The sequence below is a fragment of the Pinus tabuliformis genome, chromosome 7, assembly GCF_031772625.1.
Source record: "Pinus tabuliformis cultivar Carrire ecotype Pingquan chromosome 7, CPIR1, whole genome shotgun sequence".
NCBI classification, from domain to species: Eukaryota; Viridiplantae; Streptophyta; class Pinopsida; order Pinales; family Pinaceae; genus Pinus; species Pinus tabuliformis.
The window spans coordinates 1,839,769,952-1,839,788,752 of NC_142293.1; positions in this window are offsets into that span (position 1 = coordinate 1,839,769,952).

The window sequence follows — 18,801 nt, forward strand, 5'->3', positions numbered from 1 at the left end:
ATTTCTTATGACTAAGACATGAAAATCAATCTAGTATGCCTTTTTTAGGCTAGACTTAAGCAAGTTGTGAAGCATGCATTGACATTGATCATTCTATTGATTTTTTCATACATAAATTCATCATTTCAGATTGGGAAGAAATAGACAAGATTCCCTCACCACCAAAGGCAAAATACAAATACAACATCTTTGCTTCAGTCAATGCAGGAATTGACATGGTAGATAATTCTTTTTTATATTCTCTTCTTTAATAGGTCTTGAAATTCTCCCATCTTTACTCTGTTTTCCATATTTGTTTTTTTTTCAACTCATTAGGCTTTAATCTTCTATGTTATTTAGTATTGTTGAATAAATATGTTGTTTTAACATTGCAGGTGATGGCTCATTTTAATTTCCAAACTTACTTGATGAGCTCAAAGCTCTATTGAACTCGAGTGTGATCTCCATGAGCCGAATAGATGTTGAATTTAGGAGGATTCAAAAAGTCAAATTCGTTACTAGTTTGTTTGAGCACCCTAAAATAGGCTTCTCCTTGTTGGGCATGGTTGGAAATCTTGTAACCATAACATTTTTCTTCTTTCCATATTTTATGTTTTTCCACTCTCTAACAATATAAACGCATGACTTCCTTCCCATAAAAAGTACAAGAAGTTTTGATTCTTTCATGATCCATTTGATTCATAAATTTCATTGTGTTTCCTTGCGATTCAAGCACATAGAGAGCTGGCTAGAGAAGTTGTATACAAGGCTCTCACTCTCTAGAAGAATGGGAAAATGCCTGGAAACCCAGTATTGCCCCTTGACAAGAATTCTCCAAAGATACGTGTAGTAGGAGGTCATGCAGACATTCTGGGGTACTAGTGTGGAGGATGGACTATAAGCTTGGAAGGTGGCAGTGATGCAACGACTACAGGTAAACTCAGAAAATTTGAAAGTATTAGTTCCCACAAATAGTTATTTTCTAACAACACAAACCCCTCTAAACCAAGGTCTGAAATGCATCTCTTTGAGCTCTAATTTCAGTTATCAGCGAGCCATTTGGACAAACATGTAAAGTTGAAATATATATAGTGGAACTTCATAATTTCAGGCACCAACATGTGAATTTGAAATACATATAGTGGAACTTCATAATTTCAGGCACCAACATGTGAAGTTGAAATGTATACAGTGGAACTTCACAATTCCAGGTCCACAGCAGATATCCATTTATATGTTTTTGTATTGGGATGGGATCCATACTTAATGCACCAAATGTCTCAATTAGATATATATGTTGATAGATTGCCTCCAACCCCATAAGGACAAGATATATGTGTCTCTGTTGATCTATAAATTCAAAGAACCCAATACTTATAGCAGTGGCATATCTTATGTCAAGTTTGGTTTGAGCTCCAATATGTGTGGGGTTTAGTACCATCAGTTCTTGGGTTCAAATTTCATGGGGAGGGGTTGAGGCTGATAGCCAATTGTGGGGGGGGGGGGGGGGGAGATAAAAATTGTCCCAAGGGGTGTCTAGGCTTGTCTAAGTCTCACAAAATCATTGTAAATTATCTTCTAGTTTTACAAATCATTCTTCCATCCAAAACTAGGGCTACCCATGGCCTAGTCTCAACTTAGATTTGAAAAAAAATGTTAAACAACATAAGACTCTATTGGATCTATATTCAATAAATCCAATGCATTATGTAAATATATATAAATAATCACTCCCATCCCAACTACAACTAGATGGATATTGGCACCCAATATATTTTATGGATAATTTTGTTTCATGAATCAAACCTACCCACTGGTATTACATGGGTTTGTGCGTCATAGAAATATCTAATCCACTAATATATCATTTAGGTTAAATATATCTTTACACTAAGAATGGATGGAATTCGATGGATCATATGTTTAAAGACCACCCCTACACTCACGAGGACTTGATGGGTCTATGCTTGGATCTATTTTCAATGGAGCCAACACATCCCTCTGGATATAATTGTTGATGGATCACCCCATCCTACCCATTGGAATTACATGACTCTTGTGGTTCTCTATCCAATGAACCCAATTTATTTTATACATTCAATATATTTTTAAATTTAGACTAAGTGTGAATGGAGTACCTTAGGCCCCCTATTGTAGAATGTACCTTGTTGCTTCTCTCCATGCAGCTACTATCTTTTAAAATTTTGCCTAAATAAAAATCATCTAAATTCACAAATTCTGTGTAATCAATAATAAGAAGCGCTCCCAATTAGTTTTCTAGACCCCATTGCTAGGCACATTCATGTAGCTCATTATTAGTAATTGAATCATATATATTCATTGTTTTATCCTTTTTGGCGTGCAAATCAATCTTTTAGAGGCAGAGTTTTATGTTGACACAACATATTTACATGATTCACAAGGTGAAAAATCAATCTCTCGTATAATTGCATATTTTAGATTTGATAATTACAGGTCATTTATAGGCTATAAATGTCTTTAAAGTTTTACTTTTAATTGAGAATTCAATTATACATATTGAGTATCTTATAGGTAACTATTTTTCCCTCCACCCACTTTTTATAACTTCTATAACCATTAGGTAGGGACCTGCAACTTTGATGCTATTTTGCTTCTTTAGTAAAATTTTTGCCAAGACTTTAGAATGTTTCATAATTTATTGAAAGTTGTAGAATTTACAATTTTTAAAGTTTCAAGGTCTAATATTTTAAATGGTGCTAGCTTAATGGAAGAGTACCTGCTTTACAAGCAGGAGGTTGGTGGTTCAATTCCATCGTGCCCTGATATTCATATGGAATGATGATGATTAGTTTTTGGTGACAGAGACTGTTTTGACTATCACCAATGAGCTTATGGTGACATTTTTCGACCCTCACCAAAATATGAAATGGTGATGGTCAACGAGCGTCGCCATATATATATGCATCAATAGTGACAACCATGAAAGGTCCATTACAATAAATCACTGTTGTTCATATGAAATGGTGACGGTTACTACCCGCCATTATAATCATTATTTGTGATGGACCTTGAATGTCACCACATCACATATACTTTGGGTGAAGCCACATTTGGTGAGGTTAGATTTTTTAGTGACGAAGGCTAAGGTTTTTCACCATTACTCATATGAAAATGATGACGGTCACTATTCATCATTATAAACCATTATTGGCGATGAACCTTGAATGTCACTATAACACCTATACTTTTGGCGACATTCATTTTTTAGTGACGAAGGCTCTTTTGACCTTAACCAATGAGCTTATGGTGATATTTTTCAACCCTCACCAATGTCCTTTTTTCTTGTCTTGGATATAAGCCAGGAGAGTATACTTCTTGGAAATGTAAACTCAACATATAACATTTGGTGCATTTATGATAATATTGATATTCAATGGAAATTTTAAGTTCTCAAGACCTTGTTCTCAAGTTCTCATTTGCCATGTATGTACTTTGTTTATGAGACAAATAAGATCACAAACAATGTTCAAGAAACATACATTGTTTATGAAGCATTATCAGTCTAAGTTTAAATTGTTGTCAAGTCATTGTCACTTATTCATTGGGGAAAGTCACTTCTTCTTCTCATGTGCTATCTTTCATAACCATTTGACATTGAACCTTCATTACTATTTGACATCAATACCGACACTACTGACATTCTCTGCTTTTAGCATTGATGACAACATTGATATGGCCCTCCCTCTTTTTTCCTGAGAATCACTCCTCCCTACCTCCTTGAGAATCATTTCTCCTTATTTCTTGTTACCTCCCTGAGAATCATTTCTCCTTACACCCTTTTCCCTTGTAGACTTGTCCTTATCTTAAAAAAGAAAATTTTAAAATTTTCATGTGTTTTAACCACTGTAAAACCTTGTATGTACGCATTTCCTTTGAGAGGTTCCTGCATACAACTTTTTTAAATTGGAAAAAATATATAATTAAGATATTTTTGAGGCGGGGTTTACCGGTTAGACTAGAAATTCACCTACAAGAGCCCATGGTCTAACCAACTTAACTGGTATTTTGGGTAAAATTACACATTATGGGTTGCCCTCATAAGAATCCTAATGATTGACATCCTTACTGTTTCAAATTATCCCTAGATCATGTATGTGTTATCCTATACTCTCCACACTTCCCTGTCTCCAAGAAACCTTTGTTTCCATGCATAGATGTTGAGCCCCTTTATCTCACATAAGATTGCTTATGTTGTAGAGGAGGACTTCATTGGCCCGGGTATGAAGGATCCAAAGGAAGGTTTCGTTAGAGTCAATAGTGACAATAGGTTTTAGCATAATCACCTCTTATTTTTCTCATTTCAATAAATAAACTCATGTTCCATTCCAATTTCGATTCCTCACTTTTATGAATGTGAATTTGTAATGGATATTCTTATGATTTGACTTGTTTACATGTATATGTACTTTGAATTCTATGATCAATTGGTGTTTTCTTGTCCATTTTGCAGGTCTATAAAATTGGGAGGAGGAGTTAGGGCTTGGACCTTGCAAGATTTCCAACAAACATAGGACCTATGGGTATGCTTTCTTCGCCAACATTTTTCAATTCATGTATTGTGCATGTCTGATTGAGTTTTGCTGATTGAATTATGTGTCTGTTCTATTTGGATTTCAACCCTAGCCCTATGGAATATTTCCCGCAAAAAGAAAGAGGTACTCAATGCCCAAAAATTTATGTCCATTGAGTTTAGACTTGGTGCTTAGGTAGAATAGTTTTTATCCTCCCCACCCAGGTTCATGTCTTGTATGTTGTCATGTTTACACTCTAGAATAGAGTGACTTATTGCGCTCTTAAGTGTGTCTGTTGGGAACGAGTCCCCTGGGGTCAATTTTGGGGTCAAAAGCTCATGTTTTGGGGCTAAAAGCCCAAGTTTTGTGTACAGTATCCGCGTTTTGTGGTCGTGGAGCACAAAGATGTAAAGAGTTACTAAGGGTTTTCCGCCCTTCTTTTGTATAAGTCGTGTCGGCTTTAGAGATCTACCCATGGTCCGCGGACCATGGGATTGTATAAAAAGGAGGTCTTAGAGGAGTTTAAGATAGTTCAGTATATAGTTGATACTTGATGATAATGAAGGCAATGGGTTTGTGAGAGCTAAGAGGAAAGAGTCTTAGCACAGGCAGAGGCTCTGCAACTGAGTACGCAGAGGCTTAGGGTAGAAGTCTACAACTGAGTGTGCAGACCCTTGCAGCTGTGTGTGTTAGGTAGTCAGAGCCTGTATTGGATATTTGAATCAATAATAAAGAGGAGTATTCTGAAATTACCTGTGTATTTTACTTCTGTTCATTGCATGCGATTATGTTATGTTGAATATTGGGTTTATGTTTTAATGCTACTCTGATGCGCGAATCTATATGTTTCTCTATTTTATATGACCACAAGTAGAGATATATTTTTATGCGAAGATAACCATAAATGCATGTTAAAGTAACCAATACTTAAGTGAATCTGGGTAGACACAGAAGTAAGAGTAATTACAGGGGTGTGTAAGTGCCTGATCTATCTATTTAGGGCCTGCAAATGACAATTGGAGACTTTCGCGAAAGCTTTGAGGACGAATAAGAGAAGTACTTTGATAAGCCTAAGGGGTTTATTAAGATGCGCAAAGGAAGGTTAGGGAAAATAACCAACATCACCACCATCGCAGGGTATGGAAACTTGGTTCCTATATCCCCCCATATTGCTTCAGGTGAGACTTCATTCCGTGCTTCATGGATTGATGCCAAAAGGTCTAGTAGTGTAGGTATTTGCTCGGTTGCTTAATGTTGAACTTGAACCAGGGCCCGTCAAGCTAACAAATGGTTTCGTTGTCAGGATTGGGATCTGCATAACGAGATGTGTGATGTCACATCATTGGAATCCAACTAAGAAGGAGATTGAAGACTGGTTGGATAGAAAGATCCATGAATTCGCGACGCAAGAAAACAAGAATTTGCATTTGACGAAAGAACAGTGGTTGGACAGATATATGTACACAGAGATACACAAAATATTCTTTTGTTCCTTCCTAATTGAATTATACGAGTGGATTGCGAAGTTGGCAGATGGCCAAGGGAGGTGAAGGCTTGACGGTCTGATTGTTTGGACCCCGCAGTCAGTGTGGAAATTTGAAGCCTCTGAAGATAAGATCATGCGCACTGTCGATCATTGGCTTGACTGTAACATAGGAGGGTTTGTGACAAAGTTATCGGTCGATACTTCAGTCAGTTATAGTGAAGCAGAGTGCCACTTCTTCAAGGGGCTGTGAGGTAAGTATTTGAAATAATTAAATACTTGGATTAAGATGCTCTTGTGTGAAAGGTGGGTTATGTAGTTGCCTTGATTTTTGTGGCTATGTGAATTTGAAGGAATTTTAGGGATGGAGGAAGAAAAGGCGCTGAATATAGCCCATTGATTGAGCCTCTTTGAGTGATGATGAAGGAGTAGCACAGGATTCTCCGCTGAGCGCTATTCAGTTGATAGGATAGGGGTTCCTACGAATACCTACACTGCCTCCATCCTCACCTCATCCATCCACACTTCCTCCATCCTCACCTCCATTGCTTACCCCCTCACCCACACCGCCGCCACCTCCACCACCATTCAACATTGTGAACTTCGTAAAGCTACCTATGTTCAAGGGCATAGGAAATGAAGATCCGGACCAGTTTTGGTTTGTCACAAAGGCTGTATGGGAAGCTCATGGTATCACAGATGATAAAATGAAGAAATCAACGTTGGTTAGTGCTTTGAAGGACCACGCACTAACTTGGTACATTAAGTACTACACTGATAATCTAACATCCACGTTGGCTGATATACAGACTGCGCTGAATAAGGAATTCAGTAGACCTAAGTTTGAGGTGTAATTAATTGTGGGATTCAAGGAGATCATGATGAAGCCTAGAGAGATGCTTGGGATTTGGATCAAATATTGAAGTGTACGATCCATGAAGCCAACATGAATCTGATTGATGGGCAACACTGTGAATGGTTTGTGGCCTTGCTCATGCCTCACCTAAGGGTTGTGCTATCACAACAGAAGATCGGGACCTAGGTTGAAGCTCTGGAAATTGCGACGAGACTGCCCGAGATACCAATGCAAGAGACTACCCGAGATACCAATGCAAGATGCTAATCCAGGGGTCTAGCAGATTCACACGCAGTTGCATGATGGGCCCACCAACCAACAATGTCTATAACTTCTAATGTGGCATTGGCTGTGGGTTTGTCTGGTTGTTTGGATGAGAAAGGAGACCAAAACCCATTTTGTGTAATTTAAAGCTTCAAAATATCAGTAGCCAAAATCCATGATCTCTAGGGTTTTTTCCAACATTATCACCACCATTGCAAAGTTAGAGTTTTATTTAATTGCCTAGCCATCTACTTATCTCCTTTCATCATCAAACCTGTCCATAAAAACCACAGGAAGAACTATGGTGTTATATTCCTTCACAACATTAGAATTTTTCCCTGCGTTCTCTTCATTCAACCAACCAAGAATCTCAAATTCAATTGAATCATAATTATTTTCATTGTCTCTATGACACAGGTTATGCAATAGGGTTATTTGGGTGACCATAATTTTTATTACTTGATTGAAATGGATGGATTGGTAAGTTTCAGCTAATAGAAACACCCCACTACTATGCTTTCAATGGATGGATGACTTATCATGATGATATGGCTCAATGACCCATTGATAGCCTCCCACCATCGAAGTCTTGGGGCACTCTCGAACCCATTCCTGCAATCACTGCAATAGCCTATCTTGAGGCCTTTTTCAGTGCTTCAAATTCTTCATCCGACTTGTCTTCAACCCATTTGTTCCCTAACATTTAAAAAACTCTTCCTCACTCGCTAATCCTGGACCATTCATGGATAGGTTTGGAGACAACTTGAACAACTTCTTCTTTATTTTTTGCAAGATGGGCCCACTAACCAATAGTTCCTGTAACTTGTAATGTGGCATTGGTTGCGGTTTTTTTTAGTTCCTTGGATGAGAAAGGAGACCGAACCCCATTTTCTGTAATGGAAAGATTTAAAATATCAATAGAAAGATTTTGTGGGTAGCAAAAATCCATGATCTCTAGGGTTTGTGCTAGCATTATCACCCCCTTTGCAGAGTCAGAGTTTTATTTAATTGCTTGGCCATATACTTATCTCCTTTCATCATCAAACTTGGCCATAAAAATCATAGGAAGAACTATGGTGTGATATTCCTTCACAACACCATCAACCTTCCCTACCTTCTCTTCGTTCGATATCATGCCAATGACAGTTGCACCAAGATCCTATCTGAAATTGTTGCTTTAACTCTATAAGTTCAAGAAGTTAACTCTTCAAAGATTCTGGGATTGCTCAACCTTTCAACTATCTACTTCCTTGAGGTATTGCACATCTTTGTTCATAATTTCGAGTAAGTTTTGACACATATGCAGTCCCAAACCCTCCTGAGACATATCTTGGTTATGGAAAAACAAATCCTCTATCCATTCCTTAGTAAACCCTTTCTCTTGAATGAGTAATCCTGACTTCATATGATTGAAATTAAAACCACTTCCCAGATATCTTTTAGTAGGGAGACCCTTAATTCCAAACCATCCATCTAATGGAGTCAACCATGACGCATTAAAATTTGAGAAAATTTGCCAAACTCTCAACTGATCACCATAGAGGCATATTTTTGTAATTTATTCTGGTGAATCATGTATCAAATTTGACATGTTGTTTTTTCAATTGGAAATTGATGATACACTTCCAGGCAACCATCTTAAGACATTCAATTTTGAGATAAGGATAAAAACTTGATGTCATTCTTAGGATTTTATGAAAACCCTAACTTGTCATGAGGCCTACTTCTTCTCCAGTTTTGCCAAGGTTAATGATTTCAGATGTATATAATCTAATGAATTTGAAATAAATGAGATTGAAAATTAGAATTGGGTCTCCGTTTTTCTTCTTTAGTTAAATTTTTCATTGTTTCACAATAATGGAATTTCTGACATTTGTATCTTGAAGATATTGTTTCTCTTGTGAGTTTCCTAAATTATAGTTGCATATTTTTATCGGTTTCTCTCTTTTCTCTCAATTAAATAGTTAAGCAAATGTCATTCCTTGTCCTTTGTTATTCTTTACATAGTTTGCATCAGCCATGGACATTTTGAGGCCTTTGCAGATAAACATGTTAGTGGCTCTCGTGCATTAGTAGTGGGTCAATGATCATCCAATTGAAATGAAGCAATTGATGGTATTGACTACGGATCACCGGATCAGGTTGTTTGTGAGACTGCATGATATCCCAATATTGTTTTATGACTCATAGAGAATATATACGAAAGCTTAGATACAATTACCTTTATTTATGGGGACTTCTTCTGATAACTAATCCTATTAAGATAATGTTGTGTTCTTGCTCCATTAAATATATACCATATCCTCAAGATTCACATTCTAATGGACCTTATGATGGAGAGGACATGGGATTTCTGTTTAAGACATGAAAAATGTTTGTTATCAGCCGAGTCAAGCTAATAATGATCATGAAAGTAAAGCCATGTATAATCTTGTAGATGATGCAGATCGTCTTATGTCATGCTTGACAATGAAGTTTTGTGGATTTATAAAATTCTGTGTGGTAGATTAAGTATTTTTACTCAGAATTTCTCGATGTTGTTGGTGACATCTAAATAAACATACTAACATACTATGGTAATTGATTCATTATTGTATTATATATTCAAGTAGACAAAAGATTCAACTTTTTCCTGTCTGGTGTATCTTCAAGGTCATGTGAATATGTTGTAAACACACTAATGAAGGTAAATTGGTTTTCCATTAGATTCTTTCTACCAACAATTTATTTTTTCTTTTGTTGGTAGGTTTGGCTATTTGCTCCATTGTTCAACACCCTACTTGACATATGCAGACATTCTAAATAAATAAGGTTTCCCACAAGGTGAAGAAGACACTTTGCATAATCTTATCATTGAGCTTCTTCTATGGCTCCCATATAGCCTAGCCAATACATTTAATTTTCATTAAACACATATAAAACATGTCAGCTTGCCCATGCAATTAGAAGAGTCCAAAGAGCCAGAAACATAAATTAAATTGTTGTGGAATTATGCCTGCATTGGGTTACGGGTTGTCATGCGTAGTGGCCCCCAACCTAGTAAGTTAGGTTATACCATTGTTTATTCTTGTAGGAGCTTCTAGAATCTGGTGACACAGGAAGTCAGAGATCAATTTTTTGAGCCCTAGATCAATTTTACCCTTGCATGCATCATTCTACCATGTATTGACCTTAGATCATGGTAGAATTTTAATACTTTCTAAAAATTTGTATTGGATTCTCATTGGATTTGTAATTGGAAAGAAGGTTCTTTTAGTACAACATTAGCTTACTCAGGTTATTTGTCTGATTACTATTAGTAAGATTGTATAAATGTGAATAGAAGGAAGGTTATGTGTCTGATTACTATTAGGGATATTTTATAAATGTGAATGGAAGGAAGGACCTGATCTTTTGCCCAATATCTCTCATGAGGCGAAACATGATTCAAAATTAGAGATGACAATTTATTTCTTATGACTAAGACATGAAAATCACTCTAGTATGCCTTTTTTAGGCTAGACTTAAGCAAGTTGTGAAGCATGCATTGACATTGATCATTTTATTGATTATTTCATACATAAATTCATCATTTCAGATTGGGAAGAAATAGACAAGATTCTCTCACCACCAAAGGCAAAATACAAATACAACATCTTTGCTTCAGTCAATGCAGGAATTGACATGGTAGATAATTCTTTTTTATATTCTCTTCTTTAATAGGTCTTGAAATTCTCCCATTTTTACTCTGTTTTCCATATTTGTTTTTTCTTTAACTCATTAGGCTCTAATCTTCTATGTTATTTAGTATTGTTGAATAAATATGTTGTTTTAACATTGCAGGTGATGGCCCATTTTAATTTCCAAACTTACGTTGATGAGCTCAAAGCTCTATTGAACTCGAGTGTGATCTCCATGAGCCGAATAGATGTTGAATTTAGGAGGATTCAAAAAGTCAAATTCGTTACTAGTTTGTTTGAGCACCCTAAAATAGGCTTCTCCTTGTTGGGCATGATTGGAAATCTTGTAACCATAACATTTTTCTTCTTTCCATCTTTTATGTTTTTCCACTCTCTAACAATATAAACGCATGACTTCCTTCCCTTAAAAAGTACAAGAAGTTTTGATTCTTTCATGATCCATTTGATTCATAAATTTCATTGTGTTTCTTTGTGATTCAAGCACATAGAGAGCTGGCTAGAGAAGTTGTATACAAGACTCTCGCTCTCTAGAAAAATGGGAAAATGCCTGGAAACCCAGTATTGCCTCTTGACAAGAATTCTCCAAAGATACGTGTAGTAGGAGGTCATGCAGACATTCTGGGGTACTAGTGTGGAGGATGGACTATAAGCTTGGAAGGTGGCAGTGATGCAACAACTACAGGTAAAATCAAAAAATTTGAAAGTATTAGTTCCCAAAAATAGTTATTTTCTACAACACAAACCCCTCTAAACCAAGGTCTGAAATGCATCTCTTTGAGCTCTAATTTCAGTTATCAGCGAGCCATTTGCACAAACATGTAAAGTTGAAATATATATAGTGGAACTTCATAATTTCAGGCACCAACATGTGAAGTTGAAATACATATAGTGGAACTTCATAATTTCAGGCACCAACATGTGAAGTTGAAATATATACAGTGGAACTTCATAATTTCAGGTCCACATCAGATATCCATTTATATGTTTTTGTATTGGGATGGGATCCATACTCAATGCACCAAATGTCTCGATTAGATATATATGTTGATAGATTGTCTCCAACCCCATAAGGACAAGATATATGTGTCTGTGTTGATCTATAAATTCAAAGAACCCAATACTTATAACAGTGGCATATCTTATGTCAAGTTTGGTTTGAGCTCCAATATGTGTTGGGTTTAGAACCATCAGTTCTTGGGTTCAAATTTCATGGGGAGGGGTTGAGGGTGATAGCCAATTATGGGGGGGGGATAAAAATTGTCCCAAGGGGTATCTAGGCTTGTCTAAGTCTCACAAAATCATTGTAAATTATCTTCTAGTTTTACAAATCATTCTTCCATCCAAAACTAGGGCTACCCGTGGCCTAGTCTCAACTTAGATTTGAAAAAAAATGTTAAACAACATAAGACTCTATTGGATCTATATTCAATAAATCCAATGCATTATGTAAATATATATAAATAATCATTCCCATCCCAACTACAACTAGATGGGTTTTGGCACCCAATATATTTTATGGATAATTTTGTTTCATGAATCACACTTACCCACTGGTATTACATGGGTTTGTGCATCATAGAAATATCTAATCCACTAATATATCATTTAGGTTAAATATATCTTTACACTAAGAATGGATGGAATTCGATGGATCATATGTTGAAGGAACACCCCTACACCCATGAGGACTTGATGGGTCTATGCTTGGATCTATTTTCAATGGACCCAACACATCCCTCTGGATATAATTGTTGATGGATCACCCCATCCCACCCATTGGAATTACATGACTCTTGTGGTTCTCTATCCAATGAACCCAATTTATTTTATACATTCAATATATTTTTAAATTTAGACTAAGTGTGAATGGAGTACCTTAGCCCCCATATTGTAGAATGTACCTTGTTGCTTCTCTCCATGAAACTACTATCTTTTAAAATTTTGCCTAAATAAAAATCATCTAAATTCACAAATTCTGTGTAATCAATAACAAGAAGCGGTCCCAATTAGTTTTCTAGACCCCATTGCTAGGCACATTCATGTAGCTCATTATTAGTAATTGAATCATATATATTCATTGTTTTATCCTTTTTGGCATGAAAATCAATCTTTTAGAGGCAGAGTTTTATGTTGACACAACATATTTACATGATTCACAAGGTGAAAAATCAATCTCTCGTATAATTGCATATTTTAGATTTGATAATTACAGGTCATTTATAGGCTATAAATGTCTTTAAAGTTTTACTTTTAATTGAGAATTCAATTATACATATTGAGTATCTTATAGGTAACTATTTTTCCCTCCACCCACTTTTTATAACTTCCATAACCATTAGGTAGCGACCTGCAACTTTGATGCTATTTTGCTTCTTTAGTAAAAATTTTGCCAAGACTTTAGAATGTTTCATAATTTATTGAAAGTTGTAGAATTTACAATTTTTAAAGTTTCAAGGTCTAATATTTTAAATGGTGCTAGCTTAATGGAAGAGTACCTGCTTTACAAGCAGGAGGTTGGTGGTTCAATTCCATCGTGTCCTGATATTCATATGGAATGATGATGATTAGTTTTTGGTGACAGAGACTGTTTTGACTATCACCAATGAGCATATGGTGACATTTTTCGACCCTCACCAAAATATGAAATGGTGATGGTCAACGAGCGTCGCCATATATATATGCATCAATAGTGACAACCATGAAAGGTCCATTACAATAAATCACTGTTGTTCATATGAAATGGTGATGGTCACTACCCGCCATTATAATCATTATTCGTGATGGACCTTGAATGTCACCACATCACTTATACTTTGGGTGAAGCCACATTTGGTGAGGTTCAATTTTTTAGTGATGAAGGCTAAGGTTTTTCACCATTACTCATATGAAAATGATGACGGTCACTATTCATCATTATAAACCATTATTGGTGATGAACCTTGAATGTCACTATAACACCTATACTTTTGGCGACATTCATTTTTTAGTGACGAAGGCTCTTTTGACCTTAACCAATGAGCTTATGGTGATATTTTTCAACCCTCACCAATGTCCTTTTTTCTTGTCTTGGATATAAGCCAGGAGAGTATACTTCTTGGAAATGTAAACTCAACATATAACATTTGGTGCACTTATGATAATATTGATATTCAATGGAAATTTTAAGTTCTCAAGACCTTGTTCTCAAGTTCTCATTTTCCATGTATGTACTTTGTTTATGAGACAAATAAGATCACAAACAATGTTCAAGAAACATACATTGTTTATGAAGCATTATCAGTCTAAGTTTAAACTGTTGTCAAGTCATTGTCACTTATTCATTGGGGAAAGTCACTTCTTCTTCTCATGTGCTATCTTTCATAGCCATTTGACATTGAACCTTCATTACTATTTGACATCAATACCAACACTACTGACATTCTTTGCCTTTAGCATTGATGACAACATTGATACGGCCCTCCCTCTTTTTTCCCGAGAATCACTCCTCCCTACCTCCTTGAGAATCATTTCTCCTTATTTCTTGTTACCTCCCTAAGAATCATTTCTCCTTACACCCTTTTCCCTTGTAGACCTGTCCTAGAAAATTTTAAAATTTTCATGTGTTTTAACCACAGTAAAACCTTGTATGTACGCATTTCCTTTGAAAGGTTCTTGCATACAACTTTTTTAAATTGGAAAAAATATATAATTAAGATATTTTTCGGGCGGGGTTTACCGGTTAGACTAGAAATTCACCTACAAGAGCCCATGGTCTAACCAACTTAACTGGTATTTTGGGTAAAATTACACATTATGGGTTGCCCTCATAAGAATCCTAATGATTGACATCCTTACTCTTTCAAATTATCTCTAGATCATTTATGTGTTACCCTATACTCTCCACACTTCCTTGTCTCCAAGAAACCTTTGTTTCCATGCATAGATGTTGAGCCCCTTTATCTCACATAAGATTTCTTATGTTGTAGAGGAGGTCTTCATTGGCCCGGGTATGAAGGATCCAAAGGAAGGTTTCGTTAGTGTCAATAGTGACAATAGGTTTTAGCATAACCACCTCTTATTTTTCTCATTTCAATAAATAAACTCATGTTCCATTCCAATTTCGATTCCTCACTTTTATGAACGTGAATTTGTAATGGATATTCTTATGATTTGACTTGTTTTCATGTATATGTACTTTGAATTCTATGATCAATTGGTGTTTTCTTGTCCATTTTGCAGGTCTATAAAATTGGGAGGAGGAGTTAGGGCTTGGACCTTGCAAGATTTCCAACAAACATAGGACCTATGGGTATGCTTTCTTCGCCAACATTTTTCAATTCATGTATTGTGCATGTCTGATTGAGTTTTGCTGATTGAATTATGTGCCTGTTCTATTTGGATTTCAACCCTAGCCCTATGGAATATTTCCCGCAAAAAGAAAGAGGTACTCAATGCCCAAAAGTTTATGTCCATTGAGTTTAGCCTTGGTGCTTAGGTAGAATAGTTTTTATCCTCCCCACCCAGGTTCATGTCTTGTATGTTGTCATGTTTACACTCTAGAATAGAGTGACTTATTGCGCTCTTAAGTGTGTCTGTTTGGAGCGAGTCCCCTGGGGTCAATTTTGGGGTCAAAAGCTCATGTTTTGGTGCTAAAAGCCCATGTTTTGTGTACAGTATCCGCGTTTTGCGGTCGTGGAGCACAAAGATGTAAAGAGTTACTAAGGGTTTTCCGCCCTTCTTTTGTATAAGTCGTGTCGGCTTTAGAGATCTACCCATGGTCCGCGGACCATGGGATTGTATAAAAAGGAGGTCTTAGAGGAGTTTAAGATAGCTCAGCATATAGTTGATACTTGATGATAATGAAGGCAATGGGTATGTGAGAGCTAAGAGGAAAGAGTCTTAGCACAGGTAGAGGCTCTGCAACTGAGTACGCAGAGGCTTAGGGTAGAAGTCTACAACTAAGTGTGCAGACCCCTGCAGCTGTGTGTGTTGGGTAGTCAGAGTCTGTATTGGATATTTGAATCAATAATAAAGAGGAGTATTCTGAAATTACCTGTGTATTTTACTTCTAGTCATTGCATGCAATTATGTTATGTTGAATATTGGGTTTATGTTTTAATGCTACTCTGATGCGTGAATCTATATGTTTCTCTATTTTATATGACCACAAGTAGAGATATATTTTTATGCAAAGATAACCATAAATGCATGTTAAAGTAACCAATAATTAAGTGAATCTGGGTAGACACAGAAGTAAGAGTAATTACAGGGGTGTGTAAGTGCCTGATCTATCTATTTAGGGCCTGCAAATGAAAACTGGAAACTTTCGCGAAAGCTTTGAGGACGAATAAGAGAAGTACTTTGATAAGCCTAAGGGGTTTATTAAGATGCACAAAGGAAGGTTAGGGAAAATAACCGACATCACCACCGTCGCAGGGTATGGAAACTTGGTTCCTGTATCCCCCCATATTGCTTCAGGTGAGACTTCATTCCGTGCTTCTCGGATTGATGCCATAAGGTCTAGTAGTGTAGGTATTTGCTCGGCTGCTTAATGTTGAACTTGAGCCAGGGCCCATCAAGCTAACAAATGGTTTCGTTGTCAGGACTGGGATCTGCATAACGAGATATGTGATGTCACATCATTGGAATCCAGCTAAGAAGGAGATTGAAGACTGGTTGGATAGAAAGATCCATGAATTCGTGACGCAAGAAAACAAGAATTTGCGTTTGACGAAAGAACAGTGGTTGGACAGATATATGTACACAGAGATACACAAAATATTCTTTTGTTCCTTCCTAATTGAATTATATGAGTGGATTGCGAAGTTGGCAGACGACCAAGGGAGGTGGAGGCTTGACGGTCCGATTGTTTGGACCCTGGAGTCAGTGCAGAAATTGGAAGCCTCTGAAGATAAGATCATGTGCACTGTCGATCATTGGCTTGACTGTACCATAGGAGGGTTTGTGACAAAGTTATCGGTCGATACTTCGGTCAGTTACAGTGAAGCAGAGTGCCACTTCTTCAAGGGGCTGTGAGGTAAGTATTTGAAATAATTAAATACTTGGATTAAATGCTCTTGTGTGAAAGGTGGGTTATGTAGTTGCCTTTATTTTTGTGGCTATGCGAATTTGAAGGACTTTTAGGGACGGAGGAAGAAAAGGTGCTGAATATAGCCCATTGATTGAGCCTCTTTGAGTGATGATGAAGGAGTAGCACAGGATTCTCCGCTGAGCGCTATTCAGTTGATAAGATAGGGGTTCCTGCGAATACCTACACTGCCTCCATCCTCACCTCATCCATCCACACTGCCTCCATCCTCACCTCCATTGCTTACCCCCTCACCCACACCGCAGCCACCTCCACCACCATTCAACATGGTGAACTTCGTAAAGCTACCTGTGTTCAAGGGCATAGGAAATGAAGATCCGGACTAGTTTTGGTTTGTGACAAAGGCTGTATGGGAAGCTCATGGTATCACAGATGATAAAATGAAGAAATCAACGTTGGTTAGTGCTTTGCAGGACCACGCACTAACTTGGTACATTAAGTACTACACTGATAATCTAACATCCGCGTTGGCCGATATACAGACTGCGCCGAATAAGGAATTCAGTAGACCTAAGTTTGAGGTCTAATTAATTGTGGGATTCAAGGAGATCATGATGAAGCCTAGAGAGATGCTTGGGATTTGGATCATATATTGAAGTGTACGATCCATGAAGCCAACATGAATCTGATTGATGGGCAACACTGCGAATGGTTTGTGGCCTTGCTCATGCCTCACCTAAGGGTTGTGCTATCACAACAGCAGATCGGGAGCTAGGTTGAAGCTCTGGAAATTGCGACGAGACTGCCCGAGATACCAATGCAAGAGACTGCCCGAGATACCAATGCAAGAGACTACCTGAGATACCAATGCAAGATGCTAATCTGGGGGTCTAGCAGATTCACACGCAGTTGCAGAACCTTTGCCTCAAAATCCAAAGTCTGAAGAAAGATACAATAACTTAGCCAAAGGCACATGAAGAAATGTCATGCCTAAAGTGCAAAATCCAAGGGCATGACAAAGAACACTATCCTGTTTTTGCAAATTATGTTGCATGAGGGGGAATAATGCCTCTGAGGCCAGAGGCTACAATAGGGCCCACCCTATGGTGTGTTGTCTGTCAGGTAGCTAGGAATCATTTGACAAATAATTTCCATTTGCTGCAGAAATTTGTTTCAACATTGCAACAACTTTTCTGCAACTTTTGTCAATCTATGGTTCATGATGAGCACAATTTCTGAAGTTACAAATTAAAGATGGATAGGACACTTGCATACAAGGTGCAGGAAAAAACATGGCCTCCGAACCAAGGTGCTGGAGGAGAACGAGGCGAGTATAAGGGGCGCGACTGAGGTCGAGGTGGAGGAGGACCTGGTAGAGGTCGAGGGCATATTGTTTGTTACAATTCTGGAGGACCAGGACACTACGTGCAAGACTGTCTAAATCCGACGCGATTGTCATGCTGCTATTGTACTCAGTTTGACCATGCGATGGAGGATTGCCCTATATTGTTAGAAAAAATAAGTGAGAAGGGGACACAGCCTTAGCAACCAAATCAGAACCTACAGATGATGAGGATTTAGCCTTGCGAGGAAGACCCCAAGGTAAATATTGTGCTACGGAGTGGAGTGATGACTGGTGAGGATAAGGGGAAGCAGCCCGAAGAAGGCGAGTGGGTCCACAAATCACCAAAAAAGGAGACCGGGTTTGATCTAAAACGCACAAAAGGAACATTTATGGAAGTAAAGAAAAGTTTCGATGAGGCCTCTACCTTAGGGAGTCAGGAGAAACCAATTGAAGAGATGGACCCATCCATGATTACCCTCTTCTTAGAGACTTGCATGAAACTTCTCCGTGATAGTAAGGTTGTGAAGGGACTGCAGGAACTGATCAATAGGTGCGTTAGCAAGGAAAACACTATTGATGAACCGTGCATATTCAGAAAGCTCGATAAGCATAA